At 36.7% G+C, this 9911-nt stretch overlaps 1 protein-coding gene and 1 pseudogene across 4 annotated transcripts in view; one reads left to right on the top strand and one right to left on the bottom strand.

Annotated features, from left to right (window-relative positions):
• ERBB4 (v-erb-b2 avian erythroblastic leukemia viral oncogene homolog 4) overlaps positions 1-9911 on the top strand; it is a 1604115-nt gene that overhangs the window by 542677 nt on the left and 1051527 nt on the right. The window lies entirely within an intron of this gene.
• Positions 521-1200, bottom strand: LOC102823406 (annotated as a pseudogene).

The following is a 9911-nucleotide window of genomic DNA, read 5'->3' as shown; positions in this document are numbered from 1 at the left end:
GAGGGCTCCCAGAGTAGAGTCTTTCCCTCGGCTATGTTTGGATCTCAGTAAGGCAGGCCCATTCTTCTTCCCCTCCTCTATGGAGAGGGCAATATGTATTAAGATGGAAACTTACTTTCCTAAAGAAAGGGGTAAGATTGCTGCTTCAGAGCTATGGAAGTATTTAGAATGTGTTACATATGATGCTATAACGAAAAAAGCAATTACAAAATGTGTACATTACAACACGCTTTCAAAGACATTTGCACTGTGAATTTCAAAGACATTCACGTTCCCTTAAATGTTGTTCCCAAAGGTGCTCAGCCCTTAGGCCCAGTTGGGATCTCTGGGGAGAGGCAGAGAAAACTTAGCAGAGGGAAAAAAAAGAGGGCATGATTGAAGGGGAGGGTGCATGGCAAGAGGAGAAAGCAGCCTTCCAGTTAAAGATCTGCCCTCAGTGTAAAGGTCATCTTCAGGCAGGCTGGTCTTAGGCAGAGTCAGGTCAAGGGGAGGAGCAGTAGCAGGGCATGACTGGGGTGCTCTACATTTCATTCAGGTCAAGCAGAGTCTGGTCCAGCATCCTTTGTATACAGAGGTACTCCTCTTTGGTCCATGTAAATTTATCTTCCAAATCATCATTTTTTTTTTTTTTTTTCCCCAGCTTGGCTACTGATCTCTCAACAAACTCAGCAGGGATCTCTGCGTCCTTGAGTTCATCAGTATGAATCTTTATCTCTTCCTCCTATTTGTCTTCTTTTTGAAAGTACTTTTCTTCAGCAGCACTCAGCCACTTAGGTTCTGGTCCAACAGTCTGATCTGCTCATTCATGTCTTGGCATTCCAAGTCCCCTTCAATAATCACCAACTTAGGAGCCATCTCCTCGTACTTCCGGTCTGCCTCTTCTGCAATGTGCTTAGCTTCCTTGAGCTGGATTTCCATCTTTTCTTCATCTTTTAAAGGTTGTTGTTCAATAATGTTCATACCTCTCTCGCTCTCATCAGTAGCTTTCTCTGCCTCCTTCAGCTTTTGCAGGAAAGTGGCCAAGCGCTACAGAGCGCTGCCCAATTCCTCTTCAACCAGCTGGATCCCACAAGTCAAGGAGGCCACTTCCGCCTAGGCTAGTTTCTGGGTTCGCCTTCTTTCCACCACTTCCCGGCCTACCTCCTGCTGCAGAACGTGTATCTTGCACTTGACCCCCTTGATGGCAGTGATCCCGGCCATGGTGCCCACCCAGCTTTTTTTCAAACTCCATTATCTTTTAATTCCAGTTTTTTTCCCCAAAACATTTGAAGCCCCCTTATATTTGTAACAGATAAACTGATGGCTTCTTGTATGAAGTATTTTCATTATTTAACTGTTCATTCACTTAGCCCAGAAAGTTTTTCTTCCATGTTACTAATTGGGACAGATGGTTAAAAGAACTAAAAAGATCAACAACCAAGATACTTAGAACTAACCATCATTAGGTTCAAAGAAACTGCACCTTTCAGACTTAACATCAGTCAAGTAAATACCCATTAGAATCAGATAGTGTGCTGCAATTTTTTCTTTTATTTCTCTTTTTGTGTGACTTTCAAATAAAACTACATTTGTAAGATATAGCATGCTTTCTGTATTCAGATGATCATCTCTTAGCTGGTTGAACTGGAGAATACTAAAAGAAAAGTCAGAAAATAATATTATCCCATATCAGTTGGGCCCAAACAGACATTCTGGGTTAAATGAAATTTTCATAGCTTTGATCGTTTCTGAAAGCAGTTTCTAAGACCATTAAACATAATACATATGCAGTTCTGTATGTATGTATTTACAGCTGGCTTTTAAATTGAGAACCTGATTTTCAATTTAAACCTAATCATATAACTTGTATTGCATTTGAAAAAGCCATGTAATTTACCCTTGGCCTAAGAATTTCTTTTCTTCTGCAGAGGTTAAGTACCATATAACCTGAAAATATACATTGACGAAAAATCATGATGCTATTCAGTATTTCTACTTCACATATCAAAAGGTAAAAAATGTCGGTCTCCTTTAGCAGTTATGTAACCATAGTTTTACAACTGTCTTCATTTTGTTTTTATTAGGTGCTATCTAGTCAGTTCCGACTCATAGTGATGCTAGGGTTTCCGAGGAGCCGACATTGTGGTTCGCAGGCCAGTGCTGGTCCTCCAGCGCCACGCCAGCAGTCCACTGTGTTCACAGCCACTTACAATAGAACATTAAGTAAAATAAAAAATGGAAACGAATAAAGATATATATTTAACTGAAAATAATTATTTGAAGCAATATTGGTAGGAAGGATAAAAAGTAACAGTTGGCTAGTAAAATCCATAATTATAATATTTATAAATATATACAATATTCATCTAGTTACATATATATTCTAAATACCATAATTATGATATTTATAAATATAATATTTATAAATATAATATTTATAATATTCATCTAGTTGCATATATATTCTAAATATCAATGAATGGCCATTAGTATCTATATAAATATAAATTAGAAATTGTTTTATAGGCATTGGAGTCAAATTAGAATGCTATATTTACCCTATTTGAAATTTCCAAGAGAATATTATTAAAAATGAAACAAGTCCTAAATTGTAATGCACTTTACAGAAAAGCATGCCCTTCTTGCAAATCTATTTAAATTAAAAATCAATTTATTAGTATGCTGAGCAGATGCAAAGTGTTCCTTTATACCTCTGGGGGATGTGGTATTTAAATTTGGCTTAAATGGTGAGTATAATGAGACTTATATGCTTGTCTTAACCTTAATTAGAGAATAATTCAAGTAACAAGCCCATTTTATTCTGTTCTTTGATACTCTTTGCTCAGGGAAAATGAGTGTATAAAGGTCAGTCCTTCACCTCTTTTATTTACAAGGAGCAAGAACCTTGGCTCATAGACAAATAACAAATGATATTTGTATGAGTTATTAAGACTAATTAGTGACATATTGACAATGGACTACTTTTAATTTTAAAAACCAAATACTAGAATATAAGCAAATAAAACATACTTTCTTTTTATAACTGTGTCTACTTCCATTAGCTTTGTTTTTGTCTGACACCTAAGATGGAACACTTTGTTTTCTTTATATAAAAAACAAACTTAGTTTACTGAGCAATTTTGCATGAGACTAAATATATTTTTAAGGTCTTACTTGGGTCATATTTGTCTGCTCCTTTGTCATACTGCATCTGCAAGCATAGGTGAAGTTCATCCACTTGTAGTGGGTTACACCTTTTTTTTTTCTTTCTCTTCTTCTTTCTTCCTCTGATCATCCAGCCATTGATTTCAGGTCAAATCGGTACTCTCTGCAAGTGTGGGTGTTCTTGTGCCTACCCCCCTTTCTTTATATCAGCTGGATGCTTCACACTCTGTTCTAGTCCTCTGGGGCCATGTCCCTGCCCCTGGGCCCAAGAGTCCCCAGGTCTCATCAAATCAGGTTAACAGGAGTTGATTGAATATGGTTGGACTTAGTTCACCACTTCATTGCTGTTTTCCCCCACTTCCCCTTAGAGGTGACCAGCGTGGTCAGCCGCAGGATCATATGCCTGCTAGTGTATTCCATTTGCATTTCAGTCTTGGAAGGGGATTTGCCTTTAGGGGACCCTGTGTACCAAGGAGGTGGGAGTGATCCTCACTTGCCTTGATGGCTCCCTGGGCAACAACGTGTTTGTTCTTGCAGTAGTCGATTGGACTGCTGTTATTGTTTTTTTATTTTTCCTGCTGGACTTCCTTTCAAGAAATATCTTCTGTTCTTCTAACTGCTCCAGACTGGTCTGCTTGTCGTTTTAAGTGAAAATGCCCCACCTCAGAAGATTCTGGATGAGGATCAGAACTCCACCTATGGTCTTGTGCAATGCAAAGGCTCTGCAGGGAGCCTCCTTCACTGGGCAAGTTCTAGCCCCATTTTAGGTATTCCAATCAGTTATATGCTGAAGACGGACTTACAAGCTTTCTTTGGTGATATTTCTGGGGATTCCTCTCTCTCCCCTTTAAGTGTCTATTTTAAAACAGTAGACAAGGAAAACCAAGATTCAAAAGACAACTAAGCATCTTAACATCATTTCCCTGCTTTTACCCATTTGAGCATGCCTCAATCTTTATATCCACGAGCCCTGTTTTTCCATGGTTTTGCTTACATCATTATTTACTTCTGTCCTATTAGCCCATGTAAATCTGCCTAGCTATTTTTCCATCTGCCTTGTTTTCCCTTTCCCCTTCCCCTTCTACTGTATATGCCCCCTCAGCACCCAAACTATACTGTCCTGTGCTCCACTAATCTGTGCCTATTCTCTAGCTTGTGCTCCACCTTCCTCTCCCTCCCCTCACCCCACCCCATACACCCGGTAACCAACAATAAAATAATAATAATAATAATAATAATAATAATAATAAATGTCCCCTCTTTTAGTGTGGGTGTTTTTTCTTAATCTTTTATATTAATGGTCCTATGCCATATTTCTCCTTTTGTGACTGACTGATTTCACTTGGCATAATGTCCTCAAGGTTATGCAGTGGCTTGGTGCTTCCTTGCTATTCTTCAGGGTAGCATAATATTCCATTGTGTGTATGCACTACAGTTTGTTTATCCATTCTTCCATTGATGGGCACTTAGGTTGTCTCCATCTTTTTGCTATTGTAAATATTGCTGCTATGAACACTGGTGTGCATATATCTACTTGTGTTATGGCATGTATTTCTTATGGATAAATACCAAGTAGAGGAATTGCTGGATCATAAGGTATCTCTATTTCCAACCTTCTGAGGAAGCGACATATTGCTTTAAAGAGTGGTTGGACCATTTTGCAATCCCACCAACAGTGTAGGAGGGTCTCAGTCTCTCCACATCCTTGCCAACATTCTCCTTTACTTTTTTGATCTTTGCTATTATTGCTGGTGTGAGATGTTATCTCATTGTTGTTTCAATTTGTATCTCTCTAATAGCTAGTGATCTTGAACATTTCTTGATATGTTTGTTGGCTGCCTGGATCTCCTCCTTGGAGAAGTATTGATTCATGTCCTGTGCCCATTTTTTAATTGGGTTATTTGTCCTTTTCTTGTAGAGGTGTTGTAGGTTCCTATATATTTTGGAAATCAGTCCCTTGTCTCATGTGTCATTGCAAAAGATTTTTTCCTATTCTGTGGGTTCCATTTTTACTCTTTTGATGAAGTCTTTTGATACAAATCAGTTTTTAAATTTTAGAATGTCCCATTCATCGATTGTGTCTATTTTTGTTTGTGTAATTTTCAAAATGTTTGGTAGTCTGTGTATGCTCTGTATTAGAGCCTACATGTTTGTCCCTATTTTTTTATTGATGACCTTTGTAATTCTGGGATTCACATTTAGGTTTTTAATCCATGCTGAGTTGGTTTTTGTATAAGGTGTGAGATAAAGGTCTTTTTTCAGTCTTTTGCATATCACTTTTCAATTTTGCCTGCACCATCTGTTGAAGAGACCATCTCCTCCCCATGCAATATACTTAAGTACTTTGTTGAAAATCAGTTGGCTGTATGTGAATGAGTTTATTTCTGGATTCTCAATTCTGTTCCATTGATCAATGCATCTTTCATTATACCAGTACCAGGCTGTTTTACCACTGTAGCCATGTAGTAAAATTTGAAATCAGGGAGTGAGAGACTTCCCACCTTGTTCTTCTTCTTCAGCAGTGCTTTGCTTATCCTGGGTCTCTTTCCTTTCCATAAAGTTTGTAAGTGTTTTTTCCATCTCTTTGAAGAATGCCATTGGAATCTGGATTGGGATTGCATTCTATGTGTAAATTGCTTTGGGTAGTATTGACATTTTCACAATGTTAAGTCTTCATATCCAGAAGCATGGTATAATCTTCTATTTTTGTAAGTCTCTTTTGGTTTCTTGTAGTAGTGTTTTGTAGTTTTCTTTGTATAGGTCCTTTGTTTCTCTGGTTACATTTATTCCTAGATATTTCATCCTTTGGGTGGCTATTGTAAATTGTATTGCTTTCCTAATGTCCTTTTCAGCACTGTCATGATTGGTATAGAGGAATCCAACTATTTTTTGGATGTTGATCTTATATCCTTCCACTTTGCTGAATCCTCAAATGAAGTCTAGTAACTTTTTTACTGAGTCTTTGAGATTTTCTAGGATAAGATCATATCGACTGCAAATAGAGAGTGTTTTATTCCTCTTTGCCAATTTGGATGCCTTTGATTTCTCTTTCTTGCTATATAGCTCTGGCTAAGATTTCCAGCACAATATTGAACAGGAATGGTGACAAAGAACATCCTTGTGTGGTTCCTGTTCACACAGGGAAGGCTTTCAATTTCTCTCTCTTGGGAATAATGTAGTCTGTTGGTTTTATATAAATGCTCTTGATTATGTTGAAGTATTTCCCTTAAATTCTTGCTTTGTTGAGTGTTTTTATCAGGAGTGGATGTTGGATGTTGTCAAATGCCTTTTCTGCATCAACAGAAATGATCATGTATTTTTTTTTTCTTTTGTTTATATGGTGGATTATACTGATTGTTTTGCTAATGTTGAACCATCCTTGCATCCCTTTTATGAATCCTGCTTGGTCATGATGTATTATTTTTTTGATGTGCTGCTGAATTCTGCTGGCTAAGATTTTGTTGAGATTTTTTACATCTATGTTCATGAGGGATATTGGTCTATAATTATCTCTCTTAGTGATGTCCTTCCCTGGCTTTGGTATGAGGGTTATGCTTGCTTCATCCTCTACATTCTGGAATAATTTGAGTAGAATTGGTGACAACTCTTCCATGAATGTCTGGTAGAATTCACCAGTGAAGCCATCTGGACCTGGATTTTTTTTGGTGGGGAATTTTTTGATGACCTCATCAATTTCTTCTATTGTTATGGGTCTGTTCAAGTCTTCTACTTCACTCTGTGTGAGATAAGTTAGGTCGTGTTTTTCTAAAAATGTATCCATATCTTCTAAGTTTTCAAATTTGTTGGAGTACAGCTCTTCATAGTATTCTGTTTTTATCTTTTTGATTTCCTTTGGTTCCATTGTAACATAGCCTATGTGGTTTCTAATGAGTGCTGTATCTTCTCCCTCTTTTCTTTTGTTAGGTTTGTCCATTTTATGAATTATTTCTAAGAACCCGCTTCTTGTCCTGTTGATTTTTTTCTATAATTTTTCAGTTTTCAATCTCATTTATTTATGCTCTTATCTTTATTATTTCTTTTCTTTTGGTGACTGTAGATGCCCTCTAATGGTCTGTTTCTAGTTGCTAGAGATGTTATGTTAATGTGTTAATTTCAATTCTTTCTTCTTTTTGGATGTGCACATTTATTGCAATAAATGTGCTCTCAGCACTGCTTTCGCCATGTCCCAGAGATTTTGGTATGTTGTGTTTTTGTTCTCATTTGTTTCTAGGAACTTTCTGAATTCATGTTATATTTCTTATATTATCCAGTTGCTCTTCAGCAGGGTGTATTCAGTTTCCTTCTATTAAACTTTATTTTCTTGGTCTTCTTATTGTTGATTTCTAATTTTATGACATTGTGGCCTGAAAAAATGCTTTGTAGTATTTTGACGTTTGTAAATTTATGGAGGCTTACTTTGTGACCTAACATATGGTCAATTCTGGAGAATGTTCTATGTGCACTGGAAAAAAATGTGAATTGTGCTATTGTTGGGTTGAATGTTCTGTACACGTCTATGAGGTCAAGTTGGTTGATTTTGCTGTTTAGTTCCTCTGTAGCTTTGTCAAGTTTTTTTCTGGTTGTTCTATACATTTTCAAAAGTCGCATATTAAAATCCTCAGTATAATTGTAGATTTATCTATTTCTTTCTTCAATTATAGTAAGGTTTGCTTTATATATTTTGGTGATCTTTCATTTGAATTGTAGATATGTTAATTATGGTTATGTCATCTTGCTCAATTGACGCTTTAATCATGAGATAGTGTCCTTCTTTATCTCTTATGCTGGTTTTGCCTTAAAGTTTATTTTATCAAAGATTAGTATTGCCACCCCTGCTTGTTTTTTATTGCTGTTAGCTTGGTATATATATTTTTTCCATCCTTTAACTTTTAGTCTGTTTTTGTCTTTGTGTGTAAGGTGTATCTCTTGTAGGCAGCATATTGAAGGGTCTTGTTTTCTTAGCCTTTCAGCCAGTCTCTGTCTCTTCACTGGTGCAGTCAATCCTTTGACATTCAGTATAATTATCAATAGGTATGGATTAACTGCTGTCATTATGTTAAAATTTTTTGTGGTGTTGTTTGTTCCTTTGTTCTGCATGCCTTCTTGTGCTGAGTTCATTTTTTTTTTAATTTAATTAAATGTTTTTATTTTGGATTGAGTGAAAGTTTACAGGGCACATCATCAGCTTCACATTCAACCATTCATATAGCTTGTTTCATTACATTGATTATTATACCCTCCATATATCATCAGTTAACAGTGTTTCTCTCTTGCCTTTTTGGAATTTACAGTCTCGGCTTTTAGGGAAGGTTTTTACATTTAGGGCTCATGTATGAGATTACTAACCAGCATTACTGAATAATCAGATGAGGGACAGTTTGCTATGTCTACTAGGTAGCTAAAGTCTGATCCTCAGAGCCTATGGTTTGGACGGTCAACAACGCTTGGGCCCACAGGGGTGAGTTCATATTTTTTGTGTGCTATTTCTTGCTGGTTTCTTCTTAGTTTTAATGTTTCCTTGTTCTGCTTGGAAATTTATTTTAATGGTAAGTTGTGCAGTATTGATTTTCTTTGGGTTCACCCTATAATCTATTAAATTTTCCCTACATTTAAGACAGTCTATTGTATACTGCAATCTACTCGACCTCCTCACCACCTGGATCTCTGTTTCTATATTTTTCCCTTCTTTGACATTGTTAATATTTTGAACATTGGTTGGCCACACAGGTCCTCTGAATTCATTGCTGTAATTTAGTTCTGTTCTGGACTCTGCTATCTGTTGACTGAGTTCCAGGTGGTATTGCCACATCTGTCAATATCTGATTGTTGTCTGTTTTTGCTGGTTTTCATTCCAAAGAGTTCCCTTTAGGATGTTTTGAAGTGCTGGATTGGCTTTGACAAAATCTCTTAACTTCTGTTTATCCTGGAATCTTTTGATTGCACTATTGTATTTGATTGACAGTTTTGCTGGATGGACAATTCTTTGTTGGCAGTTTTTTTTTTTTTTTTTTTTTTCTTTTTCTTTTAGGGTTTTGTATATGTCTCCCCCTTGCCTTCTTGTCTGCATGGTTTCTTTTGAGAAGTCAGAACTTAATCTGATTTGCTTGCCTTTGTAGCTAACACTTCTCTTTTCCCTGCCTGCTTTTAGCATTCTTTCCTTGTGTTTGGTTTTAGAGAGCTTTATTATGATACATCTCAGTGATTTTCTTTTGGGGTCTATCCTTCTTGGGGTTTGTTGAGCTTCTTGAATGTTTATCTTCTCATCCTTCAAGGTATTAGGAAATTTTTCTTCCAGAAACTCTTCTACTATCTCTTTTGTAGACTTCTGTGTTTCTTCCTGTTCTAGAATACCAGTAATTCTTATGTTATTCCTCTTCATGTTATACAGCATGAATCTTAGATTCTCTTAAGGTTTTTTAGTCTTTTTTTCTGCTTGCTCTTCTATCTTGGCAGTATTGAGAGATTTGTCTTCCGGCTCGCTGGTTCTGGCTTCCAATTCTTCCATTCTACTTCTTTGCCCTTTCAGTGTATTGTCCATTTCTGATATTTTATTATTAATCATCTGGACTTCTTTTTGCAGGTTTTTGATTGTTTCCAATGCCATATCTATCTTGTTTGATCCTGTAGCACTTTCCTGACTTCCTCCTTATTTTCCTGTACCCCCTTTCTGAGCATTTGAATTTATTTCCATATCATTCTTCTGAATTGTTTCTTAGGCAGATCCAGAGCCTGCTCTTGTACTGGAATGTCTGTGTCTGCTTCCAGTT

Source organism: Chrysochloris asiatica, unplaced genomic scaffold (assembly GCF_000296735.1).
Source record: "Chrysochloris asiatica unplaced genomic scaffold, ChrAsi1.0 scaffold00212, whole genome shotgun sequence".
NCBI classification, from domain to species: domain Eukaryota; kingdom Metazoa; phylum Chordata; class Mammalia; order Afrosoricida; family Chrysochloridae; genus Chrysochloris; species Chrysochloris asiatica.
Note: the sequence above shows the minus strand (reverse complement) of the source record. Positions and strands in the feature narration are given on the sequence as shown.